This window comes from Grammomys surdaster, unplaced genomic scaffold, assembly GCF_004785775.1.
Source record: "Grammomys surdaster isolate TR1022 unplaced genomic scaffold, NIH_TR_1.0 125243, whole genome shotgun sequence".
Classification (NCBI taxonomy): Eukaryota; Metazoa; Chordata; class Mammalia; order Rodentia; family Muridae; genus Grammomys; species Grammomys surdaster.
In genome coordinates, this window is record NW_021620131.1 from 1,165,059 (window position 1) to 1,183,915 (window position 18,857).

An 18,857-nucleotide genomic window follows, 5' to 3' on the forward strand; every position below is an offset into this window, starting at 1 on the left:
TAAAGGACACCTAGGTTGTTTCTAGTTTCTGGCTATTATGAATAAACCTTCTATGAAACATAGTTGAGCATGTTACCTTGTGGGAGGGTGGAGCATCTTTTTGGTATATGCCTGGAAGTGGCATAGCTGGATCTTGAGGTAGAACTAGTCCCAACTTTCTGAGAAAACATCAAATTGATTTCTAGAGTGGTTGAGCAAGTTTGCATGGCCACCAGCAATGGAGGAGTGTTCCCCTTGCCATACATACTTGCCAGCATGTGCTGTCACTTGAGATTTTGATCTTAGCCATTCTGTTGGGTATAAGGTGGAATCTCACAATGGTTTTGATTTGCATTTCCCTGATGACTAAGGACTTTGAACATTTCCTTAAGTGATTCTTGGTCATTTGAGATTCTTCTGGTGAGAATCTATTTAGTTCTGTATCTCATTATTTTAATGAGTTACTTGGATTTTTGGTGTCTAACTTCTTGTGTTTTGTTTTATTTTGTGCTCTTGACAGTGTCTTTTGCCTTAGAGAAGCTTTGCAGTTTCATGATGTCCCATTGTTGATCTTAGAACCTGTGCCATTGTTCTATTCAGAAAATTATCCCCTGTACCAATGAGTTCAATGGTATTTCCCATTTTCTCTTCTGTGAGACTTAGTGTATCTGGATTTATGTTAAGGTACTTGATTTATTTCGGCCTGAGTTTTGTGCAGGGTGATAAATATGGATCTATTTTCATTCTACATGTAGACATCTAGTTAGTCCAGCACCATTTATTGAAGATATTTACTTTTTTCCATTGTATGGTTTTGGTTTCTGTATCAAAAACAAAGCATCCATAGATGTGTGGGTTTATTTTTGGGTCTTTGATTTGATTCTATTGATCATCATGTCTGTCTCTGTGCCAAGACCATGTAATTTTTATCACTATTGTTTTGTAATACAGATTGAGCTCAGGGATGATGATTCCTCCCAAAGTTCTTTTGTCAGTCAATCCTTTAGGATTCTTTTGACTATCCTGGGTTTCTTCATTTTTTTTTTTCCATATGAAGTTAAGAATTGCTATGTCAAGATCTATAAAAAATTGTGTTGGGATTTTGTTGGGGATTGCATTGAATTTGTAGATTGCTTTTAGTAAGATGGCCAGTTTCACTACGTTAATCTTGCTTATCTATGAGCATGGAATATTTTTTTATTTTCTGAGATCTTATTTGATTTCTTTCTTCAGGGACTGAAAGTTCTTGTCTTACAGATCTTTCACTTGCTTGGTTAAAGTTACACAAAGATACTTTTATTTGTGGCTACTATAAATGGTGTTGTTTCTCTAATTTATTTCTTGTCCCATTTATCATTTGTATAAATCAGGGCTACTGATTTCTTTGAGTTAATTTTGTATCCAGCCACTTTGCTGAAGGTATTTATCAGTTGTAGGAGTTCTCTGATAGAATTTTTTTGGTTGCTTATTTATTCTATCATATCATCTGCAAATAGTGATACTTTGATTTTTCCAATTTAGATCCCATTAATCTCTTTTAGTTGTTTTATTTTTCTAGGTATAACTTCAGGTACTATATCAAATACATATGGAGAGAGTGGCCAGCTTGGTCTTGTTTCTGATTTTAGTGGAAATGCTCTAAGTTTCTCTCATTTTGTTTGATATTGGCTGTATATTGCTTTGATTATGTTTATATATGTGCCCTAGATCCCTGAGTTCTCTAATACCTTTAACATGAAGGGGTGTTGGATTTTATCATTTTCTGCTCACTGAGTCCTCTGGAGTACAGCATGCTGCCCTGGGAAGTCTGCTAACCCAGGTGGACCTCATTCTCCTGTCACCTCTCTGCCCACCTTCATTGGCCCTGTGGCTCCTAAAATATACAGAGTTATGGATGCTGAACAACACAGAACTGTAGGTCTAGAAACATACAGTCCAAGGGTACCTAACCATCAGAGGCCTGACACACCAAGACCATCAAAGTTCACTGACTTCCAATATCTACTAACCATCCAGATGGCTAAAGGACATAGAACTAACACAATAAAAAAAAAGCCAGAGCAATATGACACTTCCAGAGTACAGACAGTATAGCAAACCCTGGGTAGCCTAACACAACCAAAATTTTAAAAATGACCTTAAATCCAATCTTATAAGAATGATAGAGAAAAATAAATAAATCTGTTAAAGAAATACAGAAAATACATTCAAACTGATAGAGGTCTTTAAAGAGGAAACAAATAAATCCCTTAAAGACATACAAGAAAATACAATTAAACAAGTGAAGTAAATAAATAAGACCTAAGAGTAGAAATAGAAGCAATAAAGAAAACACAAACTGAGGGAATCCTAGCACAACCCAGGGAAGAGAACAGGAAAAACAGATAGAAACATCACCAACAGAATATGAGCCATGGAGGAGAATCTTAGGTGTAGAAGATACAAGAAAAGAAACTGATGATATATCAGTCAAAGAAAATGTTAAAACTAAAAAATTCCTGACACAAAAAAATCCAGGAAATCTGGGATACCATGAAAAGGTCTAACCTAAGAATAATAGGAATAGAAGAAGGTGATGAGTTCCAGCTCCAAGTCCCAGAAAATAATCCCAACAAAATTATAGAAGAAAACTTTCCCAACCTAAAGAAACAGATGCCTATAAACATACAGGAAGTGTATAGAACACCAATTAGACTGGACCAGAAAAGAAAATTCTCTTGGCAGATAATAATCAAAACACAGAATCTACAGAATAAAGAATGGCATATTAAAAGTGGCAAGGGGAAAAGGCCAGATAACCTACAAAGGCAGACCTATCTGAATAACACCCATCTTCTCAAAAGAGATTCTAAAAGCTAGAAGGGCCTGAATAGATATATTGCAACTTCTAAAAAACCACAGGTGCCAACCTAGACTACTATACCCAGCAAAACTCTCTATCAGCAAAGATGTAGAAAACAAGATATTTCAAGACAAATTCAAATTCAAACAATATCTATCCACAAATCCAGCTCTGCAGAAAATACTAGGAGGAAAATTCCAGCCCAAGATGGGAAAGTACATCCAAGAAAACACAGGAAACTCACACACACACACACACACACACACATACACACACACACACAGACACACAGACACACACACACACACACACACACACACAAACTAGTAACCTCAAAGTAACAGGAAATAGTAATCATTGGTCATTAATATCTCTCAACATCAATGGACTCAACTCCCCAATAAAAAGGCATGGGCTAACAGACTAGAAACATAAACAGAATCCATCATTCTGCTGTATACAAGAAATATACTTCAGCAACAAAGACAGACACCATGCAAAGTCAGGGCTGGAAGAAAGTTTTACAAGCAAATAGTCCCAAGAGACAAGTCAGAGTAGCCATTTTAATATCCAATAAAATAGACTTTCAACCAAAAGTTATTAAACGAGATGAGAAAGGGCACTTCATACTTACCAAAGGACAAATCTACAACAATGAAGTCTCAATTCTGAACATCTATGCCCCAAATGCAAAGGCACCCAAATTTGTAAAAGAAACTTTACTAAAACTCAAAGCATGCATTGAACCTCACACAATAATAGTAGGAGACTTCAACACCCTACTCTCACCAAGGGACAGGTCATTCAGACAAAAACTAAACAGAGAAGTAATGAAACTAACCGACATTATAAATCAAATGGACCTAATAGGCATCTATCGAATATTTCACACAAACACAAAACCCTACTTCTTCGCACTTCATTTAACCTTTTCCAAAACTGACAATATAATAGGACAGAAAACAAGACTCAACATATACAAGATGATTGAAATAATCCCTTGCATTCCATCAGATCACCACAGACTAAGGCTGGAATTCAACAACAAAAACAACAGAAAACACAAATACTCATGGAAACTGAACAACTCTCTACTCACTGATAACTTGATCAGGGAAAAAAATTAAAAAAAAGAAATTAAAGACTTTCTAGAAGTCAATGAAAATGAAGGCAAAACATAACAAATTTATTAGACACAGTGAAAGCAGCGCTCAGAGTAAGATTACTGCACTAAAGGCCTCCATAAAGAAATTAGAAAGTTCTCATATCAACAATTTAAGAGTATAACTGAAAGCTCTAGGAGAGAGAGAGGGAGGGAGAGAGAGAGAGAGACAGAGAGACAGAGAGACAGAGAGAGACAGAGAGAGAGAGAGAGAGAGAGAGAGAGAGAGAGAGAGAGAGAGAGAGAGAGAGAGAGAGAAACATGCACATCTAAGAGGAGTAAAAGGCAGGAAATAATCAAAATCATGGCTGAAATCAATACTTTTTCCCTTAGTTTTAAAACTCTTTCCTTGTTCTGTGTATGTAGTGTTTTGATTATTATGTGGCAGAATGATTTTCATTTCTGGTCCAATCTGTTTGATGTTCTGTAAGCTTCTTGTATCTTTATAGCTCTCTCTCTCTCTCTCTCTCTCTCTCTCTCTCTCTCTCTCTCTTAGATTAGAGAAATTTTCTTCTATGACTTTGTTGAAGGTGTTTTGGGGCCTTTGAGCTGAGAATTTTCCTCTTGTTGTATTCCTATTATTCTTAGGTTTGGTATTTTCATAGTGTCCCAAATTTCCTGAATCTTTCATTTCATAACCTGTTTAGATTTGCATTTTTTTAACTGATACATTGGTTTTTTTCCCATCACTTCTACTATGTCTGAGATTCTCTCTTTCATCTCCTGCATTCTGTTGGTTTTGCTTAAGTTCTGTTCCCTTTCCTAGGTTTTCCATATCCAGAGTTGCCTCAGTTTGTGTATTCTTTATTGCTTCCATTTCCCTTTTCAGTTCATAGGCAGTTTTATTTACATCCTTCACCTGTTTGATTGTATTTTCCTGTGTGTTTTAAATTTATTTGGTCCTTCTTTTTATTCCTCTACCTGTTTGAACAGAAGAAACCCTGAGGTCAAGGTCAGTCTACAGAAAAAGTTCCAGAACAGCTAATTTTAGGCAGTGAAGGAAACCATAAAAAAATCCCAGAAAGCTGGTAAAGATGTAATTGGCTAAGAGAGTCATGTTCCAGACCCAGCAAGCAACAGAACCTGGCAGTTTTGTCCATGTGATTCTGGCTTTAGAGTCATGGATGGAAGATAGGGTATATAGAATTTGTCTCTGTGACTAAAGATAGTTGCTGAGGCTATGAATGTGGAAGAAGTGTCTCTTGTGTGATACCTGCCAAGAAAAACTGCTATCAGGAATTGAAACAGCCTAAGAGAAAGAAATGTGTTGCACTCAACAAAGCTGAATGGATTCGGAGATCTGAAGAGCATTTTGATACCAGACATGGAGATGCAGAGTTTTACCCACTGTGTTTTCAGTCTACTTTGATCTAGTATTTCCTCAGAATGCTTTTTTTCCTTACCTTTTGAATAATGTATTGTGGAGCAGTGGGTTATGAGAAAAGGCCAGAAAGCTTGGTAGAAAGCTGTGGAAGCCCCAGAAACCTTGGTCTGAAGAAGGGCAGTAGGACGGGAGGCCGCTTCAAACTTTCTCAAAGTCATCTGGCCCTCTTAGCTTCCGCTCCCCACAGCCCCTCCCACAGAGAGGTCCATGACCTTTGATCACGTAGGAATAGCACCTTCATGCAAATAAGGCATTCCCAAGCTCTCAAATCAAGCCAATAGAGTTACCTGCTCTCATCCCAAAAACTGTATATATTGCCCAAAGCTCAAAAAGTAAAATGTATGTGAGATCTTTCCCGCTGTTGGAGACCTTTGTCGCGGTTCCTCCCTAATTGCCAGCTAGCCTGCACACTTCAAAGGGCTACCCCACATCTCAGCCATCCCTGCCAATGTTCCCCTATTAGCAGTAGACATAAAAGACTGTTTCTTTTCCATCCCTCTCCACACCCGGGACTGTGAACGTTTTGCATTTTCAGTGCCCCCCATTAATAACTCCGGCCCAGCCTCTCGATATGAATGGACTGTTCTTCCCCAGGGAATGGCTAACAGTCCTACGATTTGCCAGGAGGCTGTAGCCACTGCATTAAAACCCTATTTGGACAAAGGACTCAATGTCTATCATTACATGGATGACATTCTTTTATGGGGGGCGAGTCTACCTCCCCCTCCCAACTTAAAGACCAGCTAATACCTTCCTTATCTGCCCTAGGATTCAAAATAGCCCCTCACAAAATCCAACTTATTCTTCCCATTGCATTTTTACGGACAGAGATCTCCCTTACTTTAATATGCCCCCTCAAACCCACCCTTTCCTTCCCTCAAAAATTAACTCTTGCCTCCCTCCAGAGCTTTTTGGGCAATCTTAACTGGCTTTGACCCTGGCTCCACCTCCCCACAAGCACCCTTCAACCCCTCTTTAACCTCCTGAAAGGAGACAAAAGTCCCTTCTCCCCAAGGACACTGTCCCCAGAAGCCATCCAAGCCCTAAAATCTGTCAATTCAGCCCTAAAAGACATGGCTCTTGCTAGATATGACTTGAGAATACCTGTACATCTCTTTATCTTTAACTCCTCCCCTACCCTTGTGGGAGCCCTTTACCAGTCACAGGGGGTGCTGGAATGGCTCCATACCCTGATTGGTGGTGCACCCAGAGTTTTAAATGAAGTGGATGCACTCGCCAATATGATTAAAAAATGGCAGAGATAGAGCCCTACAAACCCTAGGAAAAGAACCTGACATTCTTGTCACCCCCTTATCCCTCTCCGATGTTCAGTGGCTAATCAAAAATCATTCTCACTTTGCTATCAGCTTAATAGGGTTCCCAGGAAAAATCATTATCTTCATGAAAAAATGGGCCTCTGCCCTCCCTCTGTTACGGTGCTACCCGCCAAACTATTCTCCAGAGAGCCCATAGCAGGAGTCCCCTCGATATTTACTGATGGTGGAAAGAGGGGAGCTGCAGCAGTAATATACTAGTTCCCTGAAGATGAGCCCCCTATCCTCTGATTCAAAGAGCTCCCACACCACTCCCCCCAATATAAAGAACTATATGCCATTTACCTAGCTCTAAAAGAAGTCAAAGGCCCCCTTAATCTCTTTTCAGACAGTGTATACGCTGTCAATTTGCTTCCCTGGTTGTCAAGATCATTTGTCAAACTAGATGACAATCCACTCTCCCCTCTACTCATACAAGAATCTGCCCTCCTACAGGAGAAAGCCTCCCTCATCTATATCCAGCACATCCGATCTCACAGTCCCCTGCCAGGTCCTATATCTGAGGGAAATGCACTCACTGACCAAACTGCCTCAACAGGGACATTCATAGCCTCCACTGAGCAGGCAGACCAATTTCATTCACACACACATGCAAATCTAAAGGGGCTTCATGCTCGCTTCCCCCACATCCCCCTTGCTCAGCTCCAAAGAATAATAAAAACATGTGCCTCGTGTGCTTCCCTTATTACCACCCCAGCTTTACAAACCATGGGCACTAATCCCCGAGGCCTCAAATCTAATGCCTTATGGCAAGTTGATGTTACCCATGTTCCCCAATTCGGTAGGCAAAAATATGTTTTTGTCACCATAGATACTTACTCACATTTTATATGGGCTACATCCCAGACGGATGAAAACTCAAGAAGGTTAATTTATCATATGCCCTCTACCTTTGCCATCATGGGCATTCCTCAACAGATAAAGACCGACAATGACCCCACCTTCATTAGTGCTCAATTTAAAATCGTCTGCGCACGCTGGGAAATTGTCCATCATACAGGAATCCCCCACAACCCTCAGGGCCAAGGAATAACAGAAAGAACACACCAGACCCTGAAGGCCCAACTCCTGAGACAACAAACCACCACCTATCCCCCTAATGTACAATTAATGATGGCCCTGGCTACCCTAAACATATTTAACATCTACAAAACCTCCAGACACCCTCCTATTTCCCTCCATTGGCACACACCAAAGCTAGCTCCCCCTATCCTGGTACGATGGCAAGATCCTTTAGATGGAATTTGGAAGGGACCAGACCCCCTACTTACAACCAGGAGTGGTTTCACTTGTGTTTTTTGACAGGACCAGCCTAATCCTATCTGGGTCCCTGCCAGAAATGTCTGACACCGCCCCACCAACCAAGAAGATGGCCCGCCTCTCACTGACAGACCAAAACTCAAGGAAGAGGAGGAGAAGGCAGAGGAGACACCATGCCCAGAGGAGCAACAGGATCTCCTGGAAGGACATTCATGACCTAATGACAGCTTCTCAGGCCATGTGCCCTCCACAAGCCCCCCTCTCCTCCATTCTTTTGGCAGTTTTCATCATCCTTCATGCTAACTCTGCTACCACCCAGCCTCTCCCTAGCCTTCCCAACACCTACCATTGGAGATTCTATGCTAGGGAAACCTACAACGGACACAACAAGGTTATAGGAACCCAGGACTGCCCACTTGAAGGATGTCAAACCAGAATTGAGATCCCCCTACACCCTGAATCCATCTCCACTACCCCCAGCCCTTTTCTCTGCTTCCCTTACTGAAACACAGGTGAATGTCTAGAGGAGGTCTCCACATATGGAGGTTGCAGATATTGGAGCTGCAGGATGGAATCCACCAGCCGTGGTGGCACCATGCTCACCAACCTTAAAACTCACTTTCAGCTTTCCATCAGTGATCCTTGGAATGAACGTTGGCGAACCGGAGTCATGGGTAAACTTTACCCCAATGGCTATGCCAGATACCCAGTGGCTGACCTTCATGTCTCCCGTGAACTTGTCCCTGCCCCCAAATCTGCCTTTACCCATGCTAATATTATCCAACAGGAAAACCAGTCTCAGGAGGAACTACAAGCTATCCTCTCCTGGCTACAGTACATTCAATATACAGCAGACCTCCTTCCCTTAACAACCCACCCCAATTCTTCCCAATGCTTTTTCTGTGCCTCTCTCTCCCAGCCATTATTAACAGCCAATCCCATTAACTTTTCCCTTTACGACCTCCATGGATCCCTGCCTATGAAGAAAGCACAGGATATTCCTCTCTTTGACCTACCCCCACTCCTTTGCCTTATAGGGCCCTCCTCAAAACCCCATCTCACATGTGCCCATGACATCGCCATCACCAAATCAATATGTGTTAGCCCTCCTGCCCTCCTCTGGTGCAAAGGCACTACAGGTGCCTGTATCAACCCTCATTTTCAGGGCTCCTGCACCCCTGTGATTGTTGTCCCCCAGGTTTATCTCTATGAACCAGAAGAACTCGCCTTGCAGATGGAAGGAAGCCAAAAGAAGAGAGAAATCTTCATCCCTCTGCTCATTGGACTAGGCCTTGCTGTTTCGATTGGTGCTACTGGAACTGCTGGAGCAGCCCTTGTCCATAAATAGCATCTGGCTGGTGACTTTCAGGACAAGCTTGACCAGGCAATGGCCTCTACTATGGACAGCCTTGAATCCCTTCAATGCCAGATAACCTCTTTAGCAGGAGTGGCTCTCCAAAACCAGAGGGCCCTGGACTTGATGACTGCTGAACATGAGGGGACTTGTGTTTTGCTGGGGGAGGAATGTTGCTTCTATGTCAATGGATCTGAGCTGGTAGAACAAGATGTACAAATGCTCAAAGAGCTCCGGGGGAACCTCCAGAAACACTACGTTCCCAACACCCCTACCCCTTGGTACTCTAACCCCTTGATGGCATGGATTCTTCCCCTCCTTGGCCCCATACTAGCCATTGGAGCTCTACTTCTCCTGGCACCTTGCCTCATTCAATTTTTAAAGCAACAAATGAGTAACATTGCAAAAGTGACCACCAATCAAGTCTTGGTTCAGTATCAAACTGTTCCCAACATAGGAGACACTTATTCTTATGACATCTCTCCTTTATAAAAGAAAAAAGGGGAGTTGTGGGGCAGTGGGCTATGAGAAAAGGCCAGAAAGCTTGGTAGAAAGCTGTGGAAGCCCCGGAAACCTTGGTCTGAAGAAGGCCAGTAGGACGGGAGGCCGCTTCAAACTTTCTCAAAGTCATCTGGCCCTCTTAGCTTCCGCTCCCCACAGCCCCTCCCACGGAGAGGTCCATGACCTTTGATCACGTAGGAATAGCACTTTCATGCAAATAAGGCATTCCCAAACTCTCAAATCAAGCCAATAGGGTTACCTACTCTCACCCCAAAAACTATATATTGCCCAAAGCTCAAAAAGTAAAATGTATGTGAGATCTTTCCCGCTGTTGGAGACCTTTGTCGCAGTTCCTCCCTCATTGCCAGCTAGCCTGCACACTTCAAAGAGCTACAACACTTCTCCCCTCCCCGCTCCTTGGTTTGGAGCAGTTTGGGGCAGAACAACAACGAGCTGTAACACTTTTCCCTCTCCGCTGCAAAGGCACCCCAGGCTGCCTTTGGATAGAGGAAACCAAAAGAGCTTTAACACTCTCCCACCTTTGGAGGCTGGAGCAGAAGCGGACCCTCCAGTCTGCTCCTCGCCTTCCCGGGCCCAGCCGTCCAAGGCTGCTGTAACTGCGGTTCGCGTGCCCTGCGCGGTATGCACTGTTGGGTCCCGCCAGAAGTGCTGTTCCCCCGCCCGCTCCTACCCTCGACCTGTGTGCAAGATTGGACCCACAATGTATGTCCTGTGCCATTATATGTTGGAAGCATGTGATATGTTTTCTTTTTAATTTTGATTTTATAGGAGATTACAGTTAAGGTTTTGCATACATCTCAAAAGTGACTTTGTACTTTGAACTTTTAAACACTGTAAAGAGTGTGATAGACTGTGGGGTTCTTTCATTCTGCATTTTTTAAAAAATTTGGTTTGATTTTATACGGGGTTATAGTTTAGAGATTGCATGATCTTTGGACTTTTAAACATTGTTGACACTATGGGGACTTTTGAAGTTGGGCTAAATGCATTTTGCATTATGTTATAGCTACAGCACATGGGGGCCAGGCAATGAGATTTAGTGGTTTGAATAGCTATAGCTCCCACAGAGTCATGTGTTTGAATGACTGGACACAGGGAGGGGCACTGTTAGGAAGTGTGGCCTTGTTGGAGGAAGTTTGGCCTTGTTGAAGGAAGCATGTCACTGAAGAGGTGGGCTTTAAGGTCATATATACTCAAGATATGCTTAGTGTGGCTCACAGTCTTTTTCTGCTGCCTGAGAATCAAGATGTAAAGCTCTCAGTTCTCCTAGCACCTTGTCTTCCTGCATGCTGCCATGCCTCCCACCATGACTATAATGGACAAACCTCTAGAACTGTATGACATCCCAAAATTAAGTGCTTTTCTTTATAAGAGTTGTCAGTTGTACAGGAGATAATTTTTTGAATGGAAAACCAATGGCTGAGGCTCCAAGACCAACAATTTATAAATGTGACCTCATGAAACTGAATAGCTACTGTAAAAGAAATACAGGAACAAAGACATAAGAGAGACTGAAGGACTGGCCAGTCAATAACCAGCCTAACTTGAGACCCATCCCTTGGGCAAGCGTTAATCCCTGACACTATTAATGATACTCTGTTATGATTACAGACAGGAGCCTAGCTAGCATAACTGTCCTCTGAGAGGCTTTACACAAAGCTGACTGAAACAGATGCAGATACCCACAGCTAAACGTTGGACAGAGGTCAGGGACTCTTATGGAAAAGTTGGGAGAAGGATTGAAGGCCCTAAAGGGGATAAGAACTCCACAGGAAGACCAGCAGTGTCAACTAACCAGGACCCCTGGGGCTGTCAGTCACCAACCAAAGAGCATACATGGAATGCTGGAATAAGGCCCCCTGAATAAATGTAGGAGATGTGCAGCTCAATCTCCATGTAGGTCCTCCAACAACTAGGGAGGAGGCTGTCCCTAAAGCTGTTGCCTAACATCTGTTTCTTCTCTCTAAATTCATTCCCCAACAGGGATGCCTTCTCTGATCTCAGTGGAAGAGGATGCACTTAACCCTGCAGAGACTTGATGTTCCAGGGTGGGGAGGGGGGATACCTAGGAAGGGCAATGCTCTCAGAGGAAAGGGGGAGGGAAATGGGGGGACTGAGAGGGAGCAGAATTTGGAATGTAAATGAATGAATTAATTTTTTAAAAGGAGTTGCTATGATCATGGTCTTCACTTCAATAAAACCCTAAGACATGTTTTTAAATAAATCAATAAAATTTACTAACTAAGAAAATAGCTTGATGCCTCATGGCAAACTTTTATACACTGAAGGAACATAACCTTTGAAAGGAGTAATTTATACGGGACAATCTGAGTTTTAAATGTATATAAACTCTGGCAAGTGTTAACCTGAATACAGAAACCAGGTTTTACAGAATGAAAATGCAAAGGTATGCACAGCTAAAGAAAGGCCTGATCTATTTGAAGAATAACTATGTTATCAAGAGTTTAAAAATGTGAGATTATTTCTTTTTTAAAGATTTATTTGTTTATTTATTTATTTCATGTATATGAGTTCTTTAGCTGTCTTCAAACACACCAGAAGACAGCATCTGATCCCATTACAGATGGTTGTGAGCCACCATGTGGTTGCTGGGAATTGAAATCTGAACCTCTGGAAGAGCAGTCAGTGCCCTTAACCACTGAGCCATCTCTCCACCCACCCCCCAAGATTATTTCAAATTAATACAAAATAGGTACAAAACTGAGAATACATAAGACTTTCATGAAACTAAAATAAATTAAATGTTCCACAAAATAATATTTTTCTTTAATGGAACAAGTATACAGCAATGTGTATAAGTTATATTGGATAATTTCAATTGAATCAAGACATTTATATCTTTCAGAGGCTTTCAGTATTCAGTTTCAATGCCAGTGTTGGGTCTTAGCCATCAGATCAGTACCTCAGGGTCTGTGTGCCCAACTTTGGAGCTGCAGTGTTCATGTGGCCCAGGAGGCAGGGGTACTGTCTAACTACTTCATCATGTCTTATAATATAGTCCTGATAGTGTCCTTCCCAGTCTTGAGCAGTTTTAACAGACCTTGTGTTCCACACAGGACCTTAACTCCTAGGTGAATCCAGCTGCTTTGTTTACACTTGCAACTTCCTGCAAGAACTTAGAAGAAGAGACTGCCTGCTGAGCCTGCCTTGCAGCTGAAACAAAGGATGGACTCTGTTGGGCTTTCCCTATATATACAAGAGCTGAATATTAAACTTTGAGCCTTGATCAGAAAACTCTATCTTGGCTTCATGTTTCTTTCACCTCTCCACCCCTTTTTTCATTTCCAGCTTCCTTTTCAGGTGAATCCAGTTCGTCTGTGGTCGCAGGTGACTACACTTGATAAAAGCTTGTACTTTCATCCTGTATTTCTTAAGTTACTTTCTGTCTATTGCTATATTAACCTACATTTAAATGCATTCAATTTGTAATTAGTACTATTTTGCATGCAAGCTACAATGTATGCTAAATAAGACCAGAATGATTTGATTTTTAGAAATTCATTTTATTAAAAAAGACTTCAAAAATCTCAAATAATTCAATAGTATTAGAAAATAGTGTGATTCAAAAAATGAATTACTATATCATCTTCATAGATTTTTTTCCTTTCATGAGTATGTACTGTCCTTCCACATCTATGTTGAGTAATTTTGGCTTGTAGTCTATTTTATTAAATATTAAAATGTCTGCACCAGCTTGCTTCCTAAGTTCACTTGCTTGGATTATCTTCTTGCAAATCTTTATCCTGAGGTAATGTCTATCTTTGTTGTTGAGATGTGTTTCTTGGATACAGAAGAAGAATGTGTCCTGTTTTTCTTCCATTCTATTAGTCTGTGTCTTTTTCTTTCTAATGTATTATTTTCATTGATTATTTAGGAATTTTACATCATGTACCTAGATTACAGTCACTTTCCAGTCCTCCTAGGACTCCCTTTCCACTCTTGAATTCCCTTCAGAAGCAGGAGGAAGAGGAGGAGGAAGAGGAAGAGGAAGAAAAGGAAGAGATGACAAGTTCCATTTGCCTTGTCTATATACTCACTGGAACATCATCAAAATCCCAGTGGCAGCTCCTTAAGGAAAATGACTCCTTCCTCATTAACACTGCTGCCAGGAGCCATCAATTGTAGAGAGTTTCACCTCAACATCCTTATTACAAATTTTAAGACTTCTCTTTAATGGCTTCCTGTCTAGGCTGTTAATTTTTTGAGGGGGTGTGGATAGGGGTTGTCACAGAAGCCTGTTAGCTAGGGTTTCCATTACTGAGAAGAGACACCTTGGCCAAGGCAACTCTAACATGAAACAACATTTAACTGGGGCAGACTTACAGGCCCAGAGGTTCAATCTAATATCATCATGGTAAGAAACATAGCAGCATCCAGGCAGTCACGGTGCTGGAGAAGTTGAGAGTTCTATATCTTTATCTAAAGGCACTCAGGAGAAGACTGTCTCCCAGGCAGCCTGGAATAGGGTCCCAAATCCCACCCAAATAGTGATACACTTCCTCCAATAAGGACACACCTCCTAATAGTGTCACTCGCTGGGACAAGCATATTCAAACCACCACATGCCATTCCCTGGCCCCCATAGGCTTGTTCAAACACATGAGTCTATGGGGGCCATACCTAGACATAGCATAATGCAAAATATATTTTGTCTAACTTCAAAAATCCCCGTAGTCTATAGCAGTCTCAACAATGTTAAAAGTCCAAAGTTCAAAGTCTCTTCTGAGAGTCATCTAATGTCTTAACTGTAATTCCCTATAAAATCAAAAATAAAAAAGCAGATCATATGCTTCCTGTTAGACTTTGGTGCGTAGCTTAGGACAGATAACACCAGACCAAATGGTTCCACGAGGGGAGGGGGTTTATTCAGGGAGGAGGGTAAAGGTGGGGAGAGAAATGGGAGGGATGGCAAGGAGAAGAGAGAGCAAGGTCAGGGAGTTCTGCCTATTTATATGGGCGGTGACGTAGCCTTTTCCCAGGTGAAGGTGAGGTAGGTAGGTGGATTCTGGGAGTGTATGGCAGTTGCCTTGGCAACAATGTAGGGTCGCCTGGATGTGACGTCACTGAGTTCAGGCCTGGTACCTACACCTCCAACATCTCATGGCACAGGATTTACATTACCCTTCTAAATATCATAGCAAGGAAGTACTGGACCATAGCAATACCAAAACCCATCTGGTCAAACTCCAACCTTTGCATCTCCATGTCTGATGTTAAAGAGCTCTTCATATCTACAACTCCTTTCACCATTGTTGACTGATGTTGGTAGATCTGGCAATCAGCAACAACAAACTTCATTCTCTTGGACTGGTTCCACTCCCTGTTAGAAGCTTTCCTTGGCAAGTATCACACAGCTCTGACTTTCTACATCTTGGGTTATGCAAGACAACTTCAACTTTAGAGCTTCTTGTCCCAATGTCTGGGGTTCACACATGACCTTCTGGATTCCTCCAAGGGGCTTGCATCACTTCTCCAGCTATACCCTCCGTAGTACTCTAGGCTCTGGTTGACTCCATTCCACTGTTGCTGCTGTTCTTGGTGATACTGGCATCTCCAGTTTGGTGGACTTTTTAGCTGCAACTAAGCTTCACCAAAAGCCTCTCATAAGCTCTCTTCATGATGCCAAGCCTCACCTTTTTTGGATGGCCCCTTCAGTCTCCGGTTGTCAATTGCAACTGAGGCTGGAACTTTACCAATGGCCTTCCTGGCCTTTCACAGTGCTAAGCCTCAGCTGCTCTACATGACCCCATCATGTCTTGAAAACCAACACCATCTGGATGATTCTTATACATTACCAAGTTCAGCTGCAGCACAAGGTAGAACCTTAGCAATCTCTGAAACACTTTCTTTTGTGTGTGTGTGCTCGCAGAAAATACTTCACAAATGATTTCACCTCAGTGATGCTGGTCTCTTTTTAATCACCCTAATTTATTAGTTCCAGCTCACCAGCATCAATTGTCCAAGTAGTCCTTTTTATTCTTGCTTGACTCTAAAGCCAGAGTCACATGGCTGATGATCTGGAGCTCTGATGCTTTTGGGGGCTGGAACATGCCCCCATTGTTGTATTACCTCACCAGTTTTCTGTTTGTCAACTTCTTCACTGCCTGAGGTTAGTTGTCCTCGAACTGGCTCTGTAAACTGACTTTGAACTCAGATATCTGCATGGTTCTGTTTCCTGAATGCTGGAATTAAAGGTATATACCACCTTGCTTGGGCCTAAGCTTTTCATGACCCCTGTGCCCCAAGATCTAGATCAAACTCCTGTGTCTTCCAACCTCATGATCTGACCCTTTAGGAGATTTTTTTCAGTGTCAGATATCAATATTACTTCTGGGAAGCAGAGTCTAAGAACCTAACTTTTCACCTTATGGGGGAAATGAACATGAACACAAAATGGGTACAGTTATGTTAAGAGGAGCAGGCCTCAACAATGAATATGTAGGTTTTCCATTCTTTCAGTTGTTGTTAGAGTCTGGCTTTATTTAACCCATGGTGGTCTGATATAATGCAAGGATTTATTTCAATTCTCTTGTAGCTGTTGAGGCTTTTTTTGTGACTGAGTAGTGAGTTTGACCTGATGCTGCTTGTATTCTAATGTTAATCTAGGTCTCCACAACTGCTTACAAAATTGTCTGCATGTAGCTTCTGGGAACCTGCCCCCAGTTGGTTCTGGTTGGTAAATAAAGATGCTGACAGCTAATGGCAGGTCAGGGCAGACAGATGTGGGACCTTAGGATACCCAGGTTTAGGATGGGGTGTAGTAGGAGGAAGGAGATCATGCTGGGAGATAGTGGAAGAGAGGAGAGATGTGATATCACACAACAATGCAGAACAGAGAAGCATGGTTGCCATATCAAGGAGCAAGGACAGTGAAGCCCAGAGCGTGGCCTAGTTGGCAGCCCTCTGGGTCTAGAGCAGCCAAGATAGAAGGTAGAATTTAGTTAATAATAATAACTCAGGATTATTGGCAGGAAGTGGAAATTAGACAGTAGTTCAGCTATTGTGCTGTTAAAGGCATATTAAAATATAAAGACTGTGTGTGTCTTTCATTCAGGAATATAATCTGAGGTGAGTAGCAAAATCACCTTTGGTCTTATTAATATTCAATTCAACAGATGATGTCCAATGTTTGGCAAGAACTCATTCTTTTTTTTTTTTTAAGATTTATTTTTATTTATATGAGCACACTGTAGCTGTCTTCAGACACACCAGAAGAGGGCGTCAGATCCCATTACAGATGGTTGTGAGCCACCATGTGGTTGCTGGGAATTGAACTCAGGACCTCTGGAAGAGCAGTCAGTGCTCTTAACCCCTGAGCCATCTCTCCAGCCCCGCAAGAACTCATTCTTAAAAATTAATTGGAGATTCCTGAATGAAATATACATGCCTTCCCTTTAAGATTAAGAGGCATGGACAATTAATTTCTCAGCTAAGCTGAGCTGAGCCATGTGGTTCCTTCCCAAGCCGCACAGGTTTGGAACTAGAAAAGAAGTTCATGCTAGTTTGGCACATGTGGTTCTGGAGGTTGTGGCTTAAGACTAGGACACATCCAGGCCAACCCACGGATGTAGGTGGTGGGCTAGTGATTCAGCCAGAAGCTCTTTTGGGCTCTGTGCTGCTGCAAGAGCTTAAGCATTGGATGCTGGCAGCTCCTGCTGGATGAAGTCAGGCAGCAGAGCAGAAAATTGAAGGGAATTTAATTGAAGTTAAATATATAGGAAGAGGATGTTGATTTACATTATATAAAGAGAAGGGGGACATAAATATAGCCACAGATACTAATCTCCATAAGAGAGAGGAATTAAAGAAATTCAGGCCTTTGATCTCAAATTTAGAACCAAAGACATAGAGATAGAAAGAAGCTCTATTTCAACAAATAAGAATTGTTTGAAATTTTTAAATTGATTTGAGTTGTTTTAATTATCAAAATGAAGGTGATTATACATTTGGTGGTATTAATGAGACTACTAATCCTTTAGGAGAGAGGTCAGAGAGAGCAGGCCCTTAGAAAAAAGAGGCTACAAAATTGAACCAATTGATTTCGGGTTGCTGGACCAAGGATATGCTATATTGGGAGAGAGGCTCTTTATTTGTTTTAACAAGAAAAAAGAAAAGATGTTGAGCACCTTCCAAAGAAATATGGATCAGATATGATAGGGGAAGAAACCCTGAAGATCTTGGCTACAGAGAGGAAAGAAAAATTCAAGCAAACAGGGCAGGTGACATAAATTGTTGATCTATCCAAAGTAGGACATCCTTGAAACTGGCTGAGACATAAAAATGTCTCTAGCCAAAACTTCAACTAAAATTAGCCAATAAATCTTGTTGGATATGGAATCCTTAAGACTCATCATCTCATCCGTCAAACGGCATAAATGAAGATTTATTGCAACTGGTTTTTGATCAACTAAGTCATAAAAAAGACAGTTGTCTTTCACCTGTTCAAATAAGGAGCAAAAATTCATCCTTAACTGATCTATGCATCTTGCACAATCCACACAAATTTTTTGGTTGTAAGATTCATATGTTGCAGAATGAAACACTCAAGGTACAACTCTGACAAGATTCATCCCAGGGATGATGAGATGACGCACTGTTCCAGCTCCCTGCCTGATTCTGCCTCACCTGATGCTGTTTCCAGATACTTGTTTCCAGAAAAGCTTCCAGAATAGCTGGTGATTCCCAATGACCTCGGTTCATCCAGATTTTCAGACAAATCCAGTTAGAACTTTAGTTAAGCCCTGAACTTTCAAAGCATACAGAGACTGGATAACAAATGCTAAAGCAATCTTTCTTAAATCTAACCAATTTTTCTCATTTTCCTATCCCTTCTTGTAGCTGCCTGTGGCCACAGGCCAACTCGGTTCACCTGAAAGGGGGCCTGAAATGAAGAAAGGGATGGAAGGGTGAGAGAAACATGAAGCTAAGACAAAGTTTTCTGATTAATGCTCGAAGTTTAATATTCAGCTCTTCTAATTTAAAGGGAAAGCCCCACTGAA